This window comes from Drosophila novamexicana, unplaced genomic scaffold (genome assembly GCF_003285875.2).
Source record: "Drosophila novamexicana strain 15010-1031.04,08,12 unplaced genomic scaffold, DnovRS2.1 tig00000739-arrow-arrow-pilon, whole genome shotgun sequence".
In the NCBI taxonomy this organism is placed as follows: domain Eukaryota; kingdom Metazoa; phylum Arthropoda; class Insecta; order Diptera; family Drosophilidae; genus Drosophila; species Drosophila novamexicana.
Genome location: NW_020824819.1, coordinates 4,513 through 24,068, shown reverse-complemented (window position 1 = coordinate 24,068; position 19,556 = coordinate 4,513).

Here is a 19,556-nt window from a genome sequence, read left to right as displayed (position 1 = left end):
TTTGCTTTTGCCACAGTGCATGTTTGTTGCGAGTCTTGATTATATGAATCTTAGAATATATTTATATGTTTATGTAGAAAACAATTTGTCTTCTGTATTTGTCTTCTGTATATACTATCTTATTTAACCCTTTTAGGAAACTTTCATTGCTTACCTTTAAATATCGTCTCATTAGCTTTAAGCTTATTTTCGAAGCTCTATTTACAAATTGATAGAGAGATGCTGGCTACTGATTCAAATTTGTTTCTCATTTTTTAATATTAATGTAATGTAATTTAAAACGTGATTCACCATTCACCCAAAATCCACTTCGCTGGGTGGAAATCTATTTGCGAAGCAGTACGGGAAAATTACAATTATATACCATGTTATGACGGGGCTCATTGAAATTCCACTCGCAACAGTGGAAAATTCATGGAAAATGATTGTAAGAAACGTTTTGTGCTTAATATTATTCCATTTGCTTGGAAACTGTAGGTTTTATGAGTGAAAGTTGAATTCTGGGCTCATTCTCAAAGCTCCAAACGATTAGTCCCATGGCCGTATATTGGGCGGGAAAACTTTAACTAAACTTTGTGTTTTTCATTCGATCGACTTTGAATTTGATTTTCAATATCTATGTAAATTATAAGACATTTCGTACGGTTCCGTCTAAGACTCGCTAGTCGACAAAGGTTAGTAGGTAGTTATTATTTTAGTCATAGCTTTAAAAGCCAAGTCTGTCAACTTTTGTGGTATTTGGAAAAACAACCTTTTATTTAAGACTCAAATACTACTTAGTTGTAGATTGCATTCAAAGGAGAACAATCAACTGCTGTTTGTTTTGCTCCATAGATACTTATCGTCTTACATTCCCAATTATGTGCCCTCCCACGAACCGAACTAAGTATATTCTCAAGGACCAAAATCGCTGAAGGAATGTGGTTAACATTGCCTTTGGCGGTCGTGACGTCTGATGGCCAATTGATTGGGCCAAATCAGAATAGCGAATAGCGGCAAACAGACTGAATTATTAAATAGGAATTGTCGGCTCAGGCTGCCTTCCTGCATGCTTCTAGGCTCCATCATTATGGCAATCTGTGACAACATTTCGCTATTTGTCGCCTATTTTAGTGGTGTGAGTAAGGGGGGAGGGGGATTGGGGGAGAGTTGTGATGGGGCTGGGGTATTGGCCGAAGGATGTCAGTTGTGTCTGCTTGGTTTCGTTTGCTTGGCGCACTAAAAATCTCTTGTGATTTTTTCAATCAAAATTTGAAATCCAACATAAGCTGCACAGGATTTGCCGAATGTGTCCTCCGCCAATGATCCTGGGCGACCCGCGCACGCAATACCTCCGCCCGCTCCTGTTTGGCCATGTGCGTGAATTTGCTTTGTCTTATTTTCATTTCGGTTTGCTTTGGCTTTTATTTGTTGTCTGTTATCTATTTGTGTTTGCCATGCTCTCATTTTGGCCAAGCCAACGCCATAAGGCGACAATCGTTGTCATCATCATCATCATCAGGCAGCTGGGGACCAGTCGCGGAGCAGAGGGGAGCGGGTGGGGCCTGTGGCGCGCTCAGTGCCTGGTAATCCAAGGATGATGATATTCGCCCAAAACTAAATCAAAGCGAAATCGAATCGAATTTATTGTCATCTTCATTTTGCGCCTCATATTATGCTACACAGATTTTCTTTCTTTTTCCTGTTATTCTTTTTTTATATTCGGGTGCCACGCGGCTTTCCATTTTGTTGTTGGGTTTCAATTTCGGTGTGAACTTTCGCTTTTGGGTGCGTTCCGGGCAGAACGCCAGCACACATTTATCTGTGCATGGCAGCTGCGCGAGGGGCATGTGCGGGTGGCTTTCGGTTTCGGGTATAACACTCAGCGCTGCGTGTTGCCCCTGAAGCTACAGGTTATGATGCTTGCCTCTGCCTCTGCCACTGCCGCTGCCACTGCCGCTGTCTGTTGCCTGTTGTCTGATGTTTTTGGTCTGGTGTATGTGTGTTTTGGCATTTCATCTGCGTTTTGTTTTTGTGTCGCCCTCTCAATTTTCCTGATTGTGATTGTTGCTGTTTTTTTTTGCAGCTCTTCTCTTTATTTTATTTTTTTTTTGTTCTAAGTAGCTGCAATCAAAAATACATCATGGATGCGATACGAAATGCTTCGAGGGCACCGCATTTGTGTGCTTAGCCCCCAATGACACTGGCTGATAGTCGCATTCAAACTAAGTATTTGAATGAGATCACAATAGTCTCATCTAATTTTGATTACATTTGGAATAAATGAATTGATAAGTGAAATGAAATTAAATGAATCTATATGTATGCATGCATTAAGGTATGTATGTATGCATTAAGGTATGTAAATATACATGCATGCATGTATGTTTGTATGGAGGTATGTACGCATGTATGAATATGAGTATGCAAGTATCTATGTATGCATGCTTGTATGTATGTATTAAGTTATGTATGAATGAATGTGTCTATGTATATGTAAAGGCATGTATGTATGTTTGAATTTTGTTTATTTATGTATATATGCGTGCATGTATACATGCATGCTTGCTTGTATGCATGCATGCATGGAAGATTCTCATAATTTCTAGTAAGGTGTTCGTGTTTTAATTAAATATATGATATAATTACGCAGCTCACTCTCACTCTTATTAATGCTTATTATATTTTTCTCTCTCTTTCTATATATGCCTCCTTTTCTCTCTGTCGCTCTTTTTCTCTATCTTATTTTGTTTCTGATTTTTTTCTCCAAATTTTTTTCTAAACTGACCTCTTTTTCCCTTGTTCTTTTAGGGATGTGTATATATTAAAGTCTGTCTCCATACTTGAACTTGAATTTTTGGGTAAGTACACAACTATTTACATTTATATTTTGATATTAATATGAACATATAAAGCCATTAGATGAGTTTATTCTTAAAAATTAATTATGTGAAAAGTTACTTTTCCACATATAAGAGTTTTGCGAGAAAAAGCAGCACAGATTGAAGATTGAAGCGGCCAACTGCTGCTTAATATATTTTATGCTTTAAGCTAAAATTAAAAAACTTCAGCTGGCGTGAGAAGAGCTGACCTTAAAGCTTTAGGTTCGATTATTTGTTTTCACGAATTTAGCACTATTTGATGTGAAATAATATGCTAAGAGTGCGAGAGGCATAGTGTCAAACTGTGGCCTTCATCTAATTATTATTATTGAAGCTTTCTGTACAAACTTAAAATAATTAAAAACAACCGTTTTGCTGCGAGCTGCTAATCAAGCTTTAAGCTTTTACTTAGATTAATTGCATACAGTTATTTGTCTTAAAAACTTGCCATGTATACATATCTAAAATCGCTTAAGGAGTTGTTGCTGCAAACTGATGCTGACATGGCGGCTAACCCCAAGCGATAGCTTCACTTTCGCCGGCAATTAGTTAGCAGAGAGTTTGTTAGCTGGTTGGCATGTTGCATGCAACGTCTGTGCCTAGTATTGCCCATTGAAACAGAAATTAAATTTGTGACTAATTGTTTTCAAGTTAAGTACGCGGCAAACGCTAACTCTGCCATTCGAAGGCGTTCGTGCAACGCTCCACTGACAGCAAACGCGACACATATGTGTGTGTGTGCGAGTGTGTGTGCGTGTGCTTGTGTTTGTGTGCATGTGCGTGGCACGTAGCAACCGCGGTCCAACTGCCGGAATGGTTTTTGGTTTCTGCAATGCTGTTGCTGCCGTCGTCTGCCTGCCAGTGATGTTGCTCCAAATGCTGCAGTTGCTGCAGCTGACAGCAGCGGCTGACGCCGGCGGTGGCGGTCTTTATGTGTGTGTGTGTGTGTGTGGCATGTCTCTTTTCAACCTCACCTTCTGGCATGTGCATGTGCATGTGTGTGTGTTGCATTGATTTTATGGGCTTTCATATTTTATCATTTTTTGTTTGCTGCTTGGTTGCAACAATAATTTTGTTGCATGTCTGTCTGCGGTTGGCCACAAAGCCACAGATTTCATTGTACCTCTCCAGTTGCTACTGTATATACAGTAAATCATATAATCTATGCACGCATAAAAAATATTGAAATTGCTTATATTGAGGACGCTATACAATTGAGGATGCAGTTGATTATCCTCGCAATAAAAAAGATCGCACCAACTATTGGTAACAACTGTGCTATATTTGAATTTTAGTATTTAATACAAGATTTTAAATTTAATCTATCCCATGTGATTACATTTGTATATATACTGCATATATGTAAACAATAACATAGTTTGAATTTTAATATTTTTGAAGCAGTTATTTGGTTTGTTCTTTTTACTTTTAATACGCTAATAACATGTATTAATTATATTAATATTCTTGATTAGCCGTTTCGACTGCCCGCCAAACTTCTGTATCGACGGTTTAGTTTTAGTTTTACGGATAGTATTCCTTTTCCATTTACAAACAATCTGTCAAAATCTATGCACTTTAACTATAATTTATATAATTCTATAAACCTTTTCTGCAGTGTAATTAAGTTTAATTTCTCATATCGGATAATAAAAGCTAAGGAAAAATCCTTGCAATCTTAATTTGTTCATAGTGTTGTCTGAAAAACCCTTCAGTTGTCTCCAAAGTACCAGAAACTATAAAATATTTGCAGCCAGGGCTAATTTGCTTGCATTGTATTCCTTGTACACATTGGAGGTATGATAAATAGAAATTCAAAGTTCAGATTTCTCGTTCCCTTCAAAACTGGTTAACAGACTTGATCACCGGACTATTTCTTATCAAATCAAAATTCATTATATTAGCTAAGCGAACGATTTGAACATTAACTTCATTCGATATTCCATGCCGATATTCCGAATAAACTGAGCACTTGCCAAAATACAATTTGATTTGTTTCAAAATTAGAGCTTATGAAGTTTGAAATACATTTGATGTAAGTAACACAACAGTCTCATATACAATTATAATGACATTTTGCCTAATAGTATCCATTTACAGTTTATTCATATTTTGCCTTTCGTTTTAGCAGTTGATATTTTTATTTTTGCACGTCGCTAAAAAACTGTTTTGTATTTGGGTGTTTTTTTAATTAAATTGACAGATTTGCACAACTGTCGAGCGCAAACTTTTTTAAATGTATAATATCCAAATGGTTTTTATTTTATAGTCGTAATGTCGAGAACGTGCCCATAGGCAATGGCCAAATGGCATATGAAGTTGTCAACTGCATTTCGAGCTCCAAAAAAATATGTGATATTGTTTGTGTGTGTGATAATGCGCCCTATTGCTATCTGGCTTTCATTTGCCACATGTTTGACTCGATTTGTAGCAAAACTAAAAAGTACAGAAAGACGACACAAAGTAACACAACAAAGAAGACCAAATTTGTTTTTGATAGAAAGTCATGTCAAAAACAATAGCCCAAATATTGTCATACTTTTCTTTTTTGATTTCTTTTTTTTTTTGCTAAAGTTTTTTTTTCCCAGAGAATCTGCTTTGCGAACATTCGTAACCATGTGGGCTACCGTGGAGGCAATGGGTGCTTGGAAGGGGTGGGAATGGGTGCAAAGCACTTGAAAAGTGCGCCCAGCGTTGAGTTGACCCTCATCAAAAGCTAACTAAAAACTTTTCTTTTTTATTTCCCTGTGTGCGTGTGACTGAGTTTTCTGCTGGCTAAAGTGGAAAATAAATGATTTCACAGGATGACCATTTGCGTGTTATATATACGTGTGTGTTAGTGTGTGTGTGTGTGTGTGTGTGTGTGTGTTTGTGTTTGTGTGTGGGTCTATCTGTAAACGGTCAAAAAGTTGAAAACCAAGCTAGAGTTTTTGTGCAATCTGAGGAACAGAAACAACAATAACAGCAACAATAACAGCAACAATAACTAAAACAAAAACAACATCTGTGGCCAAAACAAAAGTCAAAACTAAAACAAAATAAAAAAGCCAATAGAAATTTAAACAGTTTGACGCATTAAATACTCATTGAGCGGCTAGGATTTGCCAATACCCTGTAAATAAGAGGGGGAAGAGACGGAGTCTATTCAGCTTAATCAAAGTTGGACGGCCTAATGTTGTCTAAAGGCAGGATTTTCTAAAACCATATTAAAAATAAATAATGGGTAATATGGTATTTTATTTACATATTTAATACAAGGACCTACAGGATAAGCATTGAAAGGCGTGCGCTCTATGCTTTAATTGGGAAAATGGAACAATGCTTAGATAGGGGTTGGCGGGGTTTGGTGTAAGTAAATAGTTTCTTAGAGCAAGTAACGAATAAGTCTACTTACCCAATCTTCGAGCTCCTTTGCTGTAAATGCATAGAAAATAGAAACCAGTTGGGCTCGTATCTTACCTAAGAATGAAAGGAAAACCAGTATTTCTATAAATTCATCCCTTTAATTTAGAAAATGTGTCAACTTGTGTAAAAATAAGAACTATTATACCAATACATTAAGTTAAGGTTTTTACAATTAGTGGGAAAAAATTCATTATAATGGAACTGACAGCTTTTGTATTCTTTTTTAAAGTAAGACAAGGTAAAACAAATTTAATAAATATTATTAATCTTTCAAGCTCAGATGTGAGCATTTTGTTTTGGATTGAGGAGCTTCCTGGTATATTTCCTCTTCTGTCTTACTTGTTAATACAGGGTATTTGAAAATGTCAGCTCACTCCACTTGTTTGCATTGGCCTCTGAAGGGTTCGCTTGCCAAAAATACGCAGCAATCTGCTAGCTAACAACAGGCTCATTCATGTTCGGCTAACAACCAGGCCCGTGCTAACCACTCTGCCCGCAAATCTGCGCCTGCCTTTCACCATTCAAATTCATATTTAATTAGGGAGCAGCGCTCAGGCCCTTGGCAAAATTTCACTTTGACTGGCTTCTCAACTGCTGCGTCAACTTAATTACGTTGCGATGCTTATCACGATCACGGCAACCCCACCATCATCATCATCATCATCATCGTGCCCAGCATCATCATAGCCATCATCATCTCTCCAACCTGGCTACTGTCATGGAAGTGCCACTTCATCAGTCAGCATCGATGCTGCCGGCGGCTGTTGTCCGCGCCTTCTGTTGCCACCTGTCCTCGTCCATTGCCATCTCCAACTTTATCTGCCCAATGCCGCCCAAAAGCCCCACGACCATGTGAGCTGCGTCTCGCCATTCTGTCTGCTGCCGGCTTGGGTTGTGCCGGGGCTGGGGTATTCCAGGGGGCGGTGAAAGGCAGTTGCCTTTGTTTGCACGCGGCCGACGTCGCCTAAGGCGCGCTTCACAGATTTCGTTGGCCGCCGTATGCCGTGTGGTTTTTGGTGGCTTTGCCCCGAGGCCAACTCTGCACGGCTTAGCGCTAAAATGTGTGCCTATCTCTGTGTTTGTGTGTGTGTGTGTGAGTATGTGTGTGTATGTTTGTCTATGGCCTGATGGAATTTTAATTAAATACTCGGGTGTCTATGTTAATTTATATGCGCATATGCTTAGCAGCCCGCCAGCCACTGCAGACTACGGAACTCCCGAGTCCGACCCGTTCCCAATGCCATTGATATGAAAATGGGTGATATGCTGGTTGAAGAGCGGGCGGAGAAAAGGTAAAGTGCCGGCGCATGTTTATGATTAAGAGCTTTATACGATATGTTGTGGCGCGCGTGTCCTTGTTCTCAACTCGGTTTCATTGTTGAAAATTTAATTATCATTTTTAATGCTTAGTGAGCACTATTTCTAGCATACCGAATCCCCTGCACCGCACCGCCGCCCCCTAACAGTGCGGCTTTTGAGTGGAACTCCGGTTCTTGGTGTTCAGTTCTTGGTATTTTTGGCAATGCCACTTGATATTATCACGTACCCAGTGTCTGTCCCCCTATCTGTCTCTTTGTCTGGCTGTCTGGGCCTGTTTTGTGTGTCCGTCTGTCTCTTTCTATGGCTTTTGTCTGTGGCCTGGTTGTCACCTGGTTTTCGAGATGAAATGCTAAGAACTTGATATGGGATATGCTCGAAATTTGCTGTGCGGGTTTTGTCTGTGCGTTTACTTACGAATGGCTGACTGACCCTCAACAGATTGACATTCTCACATCAAATCGGGGGCTCCCTTTTTAAATGAGCTTAAGTTTTTAGCTGGCATCAACGTAATTAATAAACTATCTGATATGATAGCTCAACCAGAGCAAGGGCCAGACAAATCAGATAACTGTTGCGAACTCTCGTATATTTCCAACGAATTTAATGGAGCGTAAACTTTAACCTGTTGCGAGTTACAAGCGAACATCAAGTGAATTGCATTGCGTGGATTCCTTATATTGGGCTGAAAAATTATCCGCTTGTATATACATATGTGGAATACTCTAGAAAACAAGAATTTCTCAATTTTCAATTTTCTGGAATGTTATAGCTATTGATGTTTGGTAAAAATTCATTAAAAAATTGTACCGTCAAATATCCTATATAGACATAGGCCAAACTTTCCATCCCCATAACTCGGTCAAAACTCAACCGATTTTCATAAGGTTTACCTGTTTGTTCATGGTTTGGCCTCTAGATCAATTCTGCATCCAAATCTGGTAACATTATTTTTGGTCAAAATTCATGTCAAAATGATACCCTCAAATATCCTATATAGACATAGGTAAAAATTTCCCACCCCCATAACTTGGTCAAATCTCATCCGATTTTCAAAAGGTTTGGCTTTTTGTTCATGGTTTGGCCTCTAGATCAATTTTGCATCCAAATCTGGCAACATTATTTTTGGTCAAAATTCATGTCAAAATGATACCCTCAAATATCCTATATAGACATAGGTCAATATTTCCCACCCCCATAACTCGGTCAAAACTCAACCGATTTTCAAAAGGATTGGCTTTTTCTCATGTTTTGGCCTCTAGATCAATTCTGCATCCAAATCTGGTAACATTATTTTTGGTCAAAATTCATGTCAAAATGATACCCTCAAATATCCTATATAGACATAGGTCAAAATTTCCCACCCCCATAAATTGGTCAAATCTCATCCGATTTTCAAAAGGTTTGGCTTTTTGTCCATGGTTTGGCCTCTAGATCAATTCTGCATCCAAATCTGGTAACATTATTTTTGGTCAAAATTCATGTCAAAATGATACCCTCAAAAATCCTATATAGACATAGGTCAATATTTCCCACCCCCATAACTCGGTCAAAACTCAACCGATTTTCAAAAGGATTGGCTTTTTGCTCATGGTTTGGCCTCTAGATCAATTCTGCATCCAAATCTGGCAACATTATTTTTGGTCAAAATTCATGTCAAAATGGTACCCTCAAATATCCTATATAGACATAGGTCAATATTTCCCACCCCCATAACTTGGTCAAATCTCATCCGATTTTCAAAAGGTTTGGCTTTTTGTTCATGGTTTGGCCTCTAGATCAATTCTGCATCCAAATCTGGCAACATTATTTTTGGTCAAAATTCATGTCAAAATGATACCCTCAAATATCCTATATAGACATAGGTCAATATTTCCCACCCCCATAACTCGGTCAAAACTCAACCGATTTTCAAAAGGATTGGCTTTTTGCTCATGTTGTGGCCTCTAGATCAATTCTGCATTCAAATCTGGCAACATTATTTTTGGTCAAAATTCATGTCAAAATGATACCCTCAAATATCCTATATAGACATAGGTCAAAACTTCCCACCCCCATAATTTGGTCAAATCTCATCCGATTTTCATAAGGTTTGGCTTTTTGTTCATGGTTTGGCCTCTAGATCAATTCTGCATCCAAATCTGGTAACATTATTTTTGGTCAAAATTCATGTCAAAATGATACCCTCAAATATCCTATATAGACATAGGTCAAAACTTCCCACCCCCATAACTTGGTCAAATCTCATCCGATTTTCAAAAGGTTTGGCTTTTTGTTCATGGTTTGGCGTCTAGATCAATTCTGCATCCAAATCTGGTAACATTATTTTTGGTCAAAATTCATGTCAAAATGATACCCTCAAAAATCCTATATAGACATAGGTCAATATTTCCCACCCCCATAACTCGGTCAAAACTCAACCGATTTTCAAAAGGATTGGCTTTTTGCTCATGGTTTGGCCTCTAGATCAATTCTGCATCCAAATCTGGCAACATTATTTTTGGTCAAAATTCATGTCAAAATGATACCCTCAAATATCCTATATAGACATAGGTCAAAACTTCCCACCCCCATAACTTGGTCAAATCTCATCCGATTTTCATAAGGTTTGGCTTTTTGTTCATGGTTTGGCCTCTAGATCAATTCTGCATCCAAATCTGGTAACATTATTTTTGGTCAAAATTCATGTCAAAATGATACCCTCAAATATCCTATATAGACATAGGTCAAAACTTCCCACCCCCATAACTCGGTCAAAACTCAACCGATTTTCAAAAGGATTGGCTTTTTGCTCATGGTTTGGCCTCTAGATCAATTCTGCATCCAAATCTGGCAACATTATTTTTGGTCAAAATTCATGTCTAAATGGTACCCTCAAATATCTTATATAGACATAGGTCAATATTTCCCACCCCCATAACTCGGTCAAAACTCAACCGATTTTTAAAAGGATTGGCTTTTTGCTCATGTTTTGGCCTCTAGATCAATTCTGCATCCAAATCTGGTAACATTATTTTTGGTCAAAATTCATGTCAAAATGATACCCTCAAATATCCTATATAGACATAGGTAAAAATTTCCCACCCCCATAACTTGGTCAAATCTCATCCGATTTTCAAAAGGTTTGGCTTTTTGTTCATGGTTTGGCCTCTAGATCAATTCTGCATCCAAATCTGGCAACATTATTTTTGGTCAAAATTCATGTCAAAATGATACCCTCAAATATCCTATATAGACATAGGTCAATATTTCCCACCCCCATAACTCGGTCAAAACTCAACCGATTTTCAAAAGGATTGGCTTTTTGCTCATGTTTTGGCCTCTAGATCAATTCTGCATCCAAATCTGGTAACATTATTTTTGGTCAAAATTCATGTCAAAATGATACCCTCAAATATCCTATATAGACATAGGTCAAAATTTCCCACCCCCATAACTTGGTCAAATCTCATCCGATTTTCAAAAGGTTTGGCTTTTTGTTCATGGTTTGGCCTCTAGACCAATTCTGCATCCAAATCTGGCAACATTATTTTTGGTCAAAATTCATGTCAAAATGATACCCTCAAATATCCTATATAGACATAGGTCAATATTTCCCACCCCCATAACTCGGTCAAAACTCAACCGATTTTCACAAGGATTGGCTTTTTGCTCATGTTTTGGCCTCTAGATCAATTCTGCATTCAAATCTGGCAACATTATTTTTGGTCAAAATTCATGTCAAAATGATACCCTCAAATATCCTATATAGACATAGGTCAAAACTTCCCACCCCCATAACTTGGTCAAATCTCATCCGATTTTTAAAAGGTTTGGCTTTTTGTTCATGGTTTGGCCTCTAGATCAATTCTGCATCCAAATCTGGTAACATTATTTTTGGTCAAAATTCATGTCAAAATGATACCCTCAAAAATCCTATATAGACATAGGTCAATATTTCCCACCCCCATAACTCGGTCAAAACTCAACCGATTTTCAAAAGGATTGGCTTTTTGCTCATGGTTTGGCCTCTAGATCAATTCTGCATCCAAATCTGGCAACATTATTTTTGGTCAAAATTCATGTCAAAATGGTACCCTCAAATATCCTATATAGACATAGGTCAATATTTCCCACCCCCATAACTCGGTCAAAACTCAACCGATTTTCAAAAGGATTGGCTTTTTGCTCATGTTTTGGCCTCTAGATCAATTCTGCATCCAAATCTGGTAACATTATTTTTGGTCAAAATTCATGTCAAAATGATACCCTCAAATATCCTATATAGACATAGGTCAAAATTTCCCACCCCCATAACTTGGTCAAATCTCATCCGATTTTCAAAAGGTTTGGCTTTTTGTTCATGGTTTGGCCTCTAGACCAATTCTGCATCCAAATCTGGCAACATTATTTTTGGTCAAAATTCATGTCAAAATGATACCCTCAAATATCCTATATAGACATAGGTCAATATTTCCCACCCCCATAACTCGGTCAAAACTCAACCGATTTTCAAAAGGATTGGCTTTTTGCTCATGTTTTGGCCTCTAGATCAATTCTGCATTCAAATCTGGCAACATTATTTTTGGTCAAAATTCATGTCAAAATGATACCCTCAAATATCCTATATAGACATAGGTCAAAACTTCCCACCCCCATAACTTGGTCAAATCTCATCCGATTTTTAAAAGGTTTGGCTTTTTGTTCATGGTTTGGCCTCTAGATCAATTCTGCATCCAAATCTGGTAACATTATTTTTGGTCAAAATTCATGTCAAAATGATACCCTCAAAAATCCTATATAGACATAGGTCAATATTTCCCACCCCCATAACTCGGTCAAAACTCAACCGATTTTCAAAAGGATTGGCTTTTTGCTCATGTTTTGGCCTCTAGATCAATTCTGCATCCAAATCTGGTAACATTATTTTTGGTCAAAATTCATGTCAAAATGATACCCTCAAATATCCTATATAGACATAGGTCAAAATTTCCCACCCCCATAACTTGGTCAAATCTCATCCGATTTTCAAAAGGTTTGGCTTTTTGTTCATGGTTTGGCCTCTAGACCAATTCTGCATCCAAATCTGGCAACATTATTTTTGGTCAAAATTCATGTCAAAATGATACCCTCAAATATCCTATATAGACATAGGTCAATATTTCCCACCCCCATAACTCGGTCAAAACTCAACCGATTTTCAAAAGGATTGGCTTTTTGCTCATGTTTTGGCCTCTAGATCAATTCTGCATCCAAATCTGGCAACATTATTTTTGGTCAAAATTCATGTCAAAATGGTACCCTCAAATATCCTATATAGACATAGGTCAATATTTCCCACCCCCATAACTCGGTCAAAACTCAACCGATTTTCAAAAGGATTGGCTTTTTGCTCATGGTTTGGCCTCTAGATCAATTCTGCATTCAAATCTGGCAACATTATTTTTGGTCAAAATTCATGTCAAAATGATACCCTCAAATATCCTATATAGACATAGGTCAAAACTTCCCACCCCCATAACTTGGTCAAATCTCATCCGATTTTCAACCGATTTTCAAAAGGATTGGCTTTTTGCTCATGTTTTGGCCTCTAGATCAATTCTGCATTCAAATCTGGCAACATTATTTTTGGTCAAAATTCATGTCAAAATGATACCCTCAAATATCCAATATAGACATAGGTCAATATTTCCCACCCCCATAACTCGGTCAAAACTCAACCGATTTTCAAAAGGATTGGCTTTTTGCTCATGTTTTGGCCTCTAGATCAATTCTGCATCCAAATCTGGTAACATTATTTTTGGTCAAAATTCATGTCAAAATGATACCCTCAAATATCCTATATAGACATAGGTCAAAATTTCCCACCCCCATAACTTGGTCAAATCTCATCCGATTTTCAAAAGGTTTGGCTTTTTGTTCATGGTTTGGCCTCTAGATCAATTCTGCATCCAAATCTGGCAACATTATTTTTGGTCAAAATTCATGTCAAAATGATACCCTCAAATATCCTATATAGACATAGGCCAATATTTCCCACCCCCATAACTCGGTCAAAACTCAACCGATTTTCAAAAGGATTGGCTTTTTGCTCATGTTTTGGCCTCTAGATCAATTCTGCATTCAAATCTGGCAACATTATTTTTGGTCAAAATTCATGTCAAAATGATACCCTCAAATATCCTATATAGACATAGGTCAAAACTTCCCACCCCCATAACTTGGTCAAATCTCATCCGATTTTCAAAAGGTTTGGCTTTTTGTTCATGGTTTGGCCTCTAGATCAATTCTGCATCCAAATCTGGCAACATTATTTTTGGTCAAAATTCATGTCAAAATGATACCCTCAAATATCCTATATAGACATAGGTCAATATTTCCCACCCCCATAACTCGGTCAAAACTCAACCGATTTTCAAAAGGATTGGCTTTTTGCTCATGTTTTGGCCTCTAGATCAATTCTGCATTCAAATCTGGCAACATTATTTTTCGTCAAAATTCATGTCAAAGTGATACCCTCAAATATCCTATATAGACATAGGTCAAAACTTCCCACCCCCATAACTTGGTCAAATCTCATCCGATTTTCAAAAGGTTTGGCTTTTTGTTCATGGTTTGGCCTCTAGATCAATTCTGCATCCAAATCTGGTAACATTATTTTTGGTCAAAATTCATGTCAAAATGATACCCTCAAAAATCCTATATAGACATAGGTCAATATTTCCCACCCCCATAACTCGGTCAAAACTCAACCGATTTTCAAAAGGATTGGCTTTTTGCTAATGGTTTGGCCTCTAGATGAATTCTGCATCCAAATCTGGCAACATTATTTTTGGTCAAAATTCATGTCAAAATGGTACCCTCAAATATCCTATATAGACATAGGTCAAAATTTCCCACCCCCATACCTTGGTCAAATGCCAACCGATTTTCAAAAGGTTTGGCTTTTTGCTCATGGTTTGGCCCCTAGATCAATTCTGCATCCAAATCTGACAACATTATTTTTGGTCAAAATTCATGTCAAAATGGTACCCTCAAATATCCTATATAGACATAGGTCAAAATTTCCCACCCCCATAACTTGGTCAAATGCCAACCGATTTTCAAAAGGTTTGGCTTTTTGTTCATGGTTTGGCCTCTAGATCAATTCTGCATCCAAATCTGGCAACATTATTTTTGCTCGAAATTCATGTCAAAATGATACCCTCAAATATCCTATATAGACATAGGTCAATATTTCCCACCCCCATAACTCGGTCAAAACTCAACCGATTTTCAAAAGGATTGGCTTTTTGCTCATGGTTTGGCCTCTAGATCAATTCTGCATTCAAATCTGGCAACATTTTTTTGTTCAAAATTCATGTCAAAATGATACCCTCAAATATCCTATATAGACATAGGTCAAAACTTCCCACCCCCATAACTTGGTCAAATCTCATCCGATATTCAAAAGGTTTGGCTTTTTGCTCATGTTTTGGCCTCTAGGTCAATTCTGCATTCAAATCTGGCAACATTATTTTTGCTCGAAATTCATGTGAAAAGTATACCCTCAAATATCCTATATAGACATAGGTCAAAATTTCCCACCCCCATAACTTGGTCAAATCTCATCCGATTTTCAAAAGGTTTGGCTTTTTGTTCATGTTTTGGCCTCTAGATCAATTCTGCATTCAAATCTGGCAACATTATTTTTGTTCAAAATTCATGTCAAAATGATACCCTCAAATATCCTATATAGACATAGGTCAAAACTTCCCACCCCCATAACTTGGTCAAATCTCATCCGATTTTCAAAAGGTTTGGCTTTTTGTTCATGGTTTGGCCTCTAGATATATTCTGCATCCAAATCTGGTAACATTATATTTGGTCAAAATTCATGTCAAAATGATACCCTCAAATATCCTATATAGACATAGGTCAAAACTTCCCACCCCCATAACTTGGTCAAATCTCATCAGATTTTCAAAAGGTTTGGCTTTTTGTTCATGGTTTGGCCTCTAGATCAATTCTGCATCCAAATCTGGTAACATTATTTTTGGTCAAAATTCATGTCAAAATGATACCCTCAAATATCCTATATAGACATAGGTCAATATTTCCCACCCCCATAACTCGGTCAAAACTCAACCGATTTTAAAAAGGATTGGCTTTTTGCTCATGGTTTGGCCTCTAGATCAATTCTGCATCCAAATCTGACAACATTATTTTTGGTCAAAATTCATGTCAAAATGGTACCCTCAAATATCCTATATAGACATAGGTCAAAATTTCCCACCCCCATAACTTGGTCAAATGCCAACCGATTTTCAAAAGGTTTGGCTTTTTGCTCATGTTTTGGCCTCTAGATCAATTCTGCATTCAAATCTGGCAACATTATTTTTGGTCAAAATTCATGTCAAAATGATACCCTCAAATATCCTATATAGACATAGGTCAAAACTTCCCACCCCCATAACTTGGTCAAATCTCATCAGATTTTCAAAAGGTTTGGCTTTTTGTTCATGGTTTGGCCTTTAGATCAATTCTGCATCCAAATCTGGTAACATTATTTTTGGTCAAAATTCATGTCAAAATGATACCCTCAAATATCCTATATAGACATAGGTCAATATTTCCCACCCCCATAACTCGGTCAAAGCTCAACCGATTTTCAAAAGGATTGGCTTTTTGCTCATGTTTTGGCCTCTAGATCAATTCTGCATTCAAATCTGGCAACATTATTTTTGGTCAAAATTCATGTCAAAATGATACCCTCAAATATCCTATATAGACATAGGTCAATATTTCCCACCCCCATAACTCGGTCAAAACTCAACCGATTTTCAAAAGGATTGGCTTTTTGCTCATGTTTTGGCCTCTAGATCAATTCTGCATTCAAATCTGGCAACATTATTTTTGGTCAAAATTCATGTCAAAATGATACCCTCAAATATCCTATATAGACATAGGTCAAAACTTCCCACCCCCATAACTTGGTCAAATCTCATCCGATTTTCAAAAGGTTTGGCTTTTTGTTCATGGTTTGGCCTCTAGATCAATTCTGCATCCAAATCTGGTAACATTATTTTTGGTCAAAATTCATGTCAAAATGATACCCTCAAAAATCCTATATAGACATAGGTCAATATTTCCCACCCCCATAACTCGGTCAAAACTCAACCGATTTTCAAAAGGATTGGCTTTTTGCTCATGGTTTGGCCTCTAGATCAATTCTGCATCCAAATCTGGTAACATTATTTTTGGTCAAAATTCATGTCAAAATGGTACCCTCAAATATCCTATATAGACATAGGTCAAAATTTCCCACCCCCATACCTTGGTCAAATGCCAACCGATTTTCAAAAGGTTTGGCTTTTTGCTCATGTTTTGGCCTCTAGATCAATTCTGCATCCAAATCTGGTAACATTATTTTTGGTCAAAATTCATGTCAAAATGATACCCTCAAATATCCTATATAGACATAGGTCAATATTTCCCACCCCCATAACTCGGTCAAAACTCAACCGATTTTCAAAAGGATTGGCTTTTTGCTCATGGTTTGGCCTCTAGATCAATTCTGCATCCAAATCTGACAACATTATTTTTGGTCAAAATTCATGTCAAAATGGTACCCTCAAATATCCTATATAGACATAGGTCAAAATTTCCCACCCCCATAACTTGGTCAAATGCCAACCGATTTTCAAAAGGTTTGGCTTTTTGTTCATGGTTTGGCGTCTAGATCAATTCTGCATCCAAATCTGGCAACATTATTTTTGCTCGAAATTCATGTCAAAATGATACCCTCAAATATCCTATATAGACATAGGTCAATATTTCCCACCCCCATAACTCGGTAAAAACTCAACCGATTTTCAAAAGGATTGGCTTTTTGCTCATGGTTTGGCCTCTAGATCAATTCTGCATCCAAATCTGACAACATTATTTTTGGTCAAAATTCATGTCAAAATAGTACCCTCAAATATCCTATATAGACATAGGTCAATATTTCCCACCCCCATAACTCGGTCAAAACTCAACCGATTTTCAAAAGGTTTGGCTTTTTGCTCATGTTTTGGCCTCTAGGTCAATTCTGCATTCAAATCTGACAACATTATTTTTGCTCGAAATTCATGTGAAAAGTATACCCTCAAATATCCTATATAGACATAGGTCAAAATTTCCCACCCCCATAACTTGGTCAAATCTCATCCGATTTTCAAAAGGTTTGGCTTTTTGTTCATGTTTTGGCCTCTAGATCAATTCTGCATTCAAATCTGGCAACATTATTTTTGTTCAAAATTCATGTCAAAATGATACCCCTCAAATATCCTATATAGACATAGGTCAAAACTTCCCACCCCCATAACTTGGTCAAATCTCATCCGATTTTCAAAAGGTTTGGCTTTTTGTTCATGGTTTGGCCTCTAGATCAATTCTGCATCCAAATCTGGTAACATTATTTTTGGTCAAAATTCATGTCAAAATGATACCCTCAAATATCCTATATAGACATAGGTCAAAACTTCCCACCCCCATAACTTGGTCAAATCTCATCAGATTTTCAAAAGGTTTGGCTTTTTGTTCATGGTTTGGCCTCTAGATCAATTCTGCATCCAAATCTGTTAACATTATTTTTGGTCAAAATTCATGTCAAAATGATACCCTCAAATATCCTATATAGACATAGGTCAATATTTCCCACCCCCATAACTCGGTCAAAACTCAACCGATTTTAAAAAGGATTGGCTTTTTGCTCATGGTTTGGCCTCTAGATCAATTCTGCATCCAAATCTGACAACATTATTTTTGGTCAAAATTCATGTCAAAATGGTACCCTCAAATATCCTATATAGACATTTTCAAAAGGATTGGCTTTTTGCTCATGGTTTGGCCTCTAGATCAATTCTGCATCCAAATCTGGCAACATTATTTTTGGTCAAAATTCATGTCAAAATGGTACCCTCAAATATCCTATATAGACATAGGTCAAAATTCCCCCCCCATAACTTGGTCAAATCTCATCCGATTTTCAAAAGGTTTGGCTTTTTGTTCATGGTTTGGCCTCTAGATCAATTCTGCATCCAAATCTGGTAACATTATTTTTGGTCAAAATTCATGTCAAAATGATACCCTCAAATATCCTATATAGACATAGGTCAATATTTCCCACCCCCATAACTTGGTCAAATGCCAACCGATTTTCAAAAGGTTTGGCTTTTTGCTCATGTTTTGGCCTCTAGATCAATTCTGCATTCAAATCTGGCAACATTATTTTTGGTCGAAATTCATTTCAAAATGGTACCCTCAAATATCCTATATAGACATAGGTCAAAATTTCCCACCCCCATAACTTGTTCAAATGCCAACCGATTTTCAAAAGGTTTGGCTTTTTGCTCATGTTTTGACCTCTAGATCAATTCTGCATCCAAATCTGGTAACATTATTTTTGGTCAAAATTCATGTCAAAATGATACCCTCAAATATCCTATATAGACATAGGTCAAAATTTCCCACCCCCATACCTTGGTCAAATGCCAACCGATTTTCAAAAGGTTTGGCTTTTTGCTCATGTTTTGGCCTCTAGATCAATTCTGCATCCAAATCTGGTAACATTATTTTTGGTCAAAATTCATGTCAAAATGATACCCTCAAATATCCTATATAGACATAGGTCAATATTTCCCACCCCCATAACTCGGTCAAAACTCAACCGATTTTCAAAAGGATTGGCTTTTTGCTCATGGTTTGGCCTCTAGATCAATTCTGCATCCAAATCTGACAACATTATTTTTGGTCAAAATTCATGTCAAAATGGTACCCTCAAATATCCTATATAGACATAGGTCAAAATTTCCCACCCCCATAACTTGGTCAAATGCCAACCGATTTTCAAAAGGTTTGGCTTTTTGTTCATGGTTTGGCCTCTAGATCAATTCTGCATCCAAATCTGGCAACATTATTTTTGCTCGAAATTCATGTCAAAATGATACCCTCAAATATCCTATATAGACA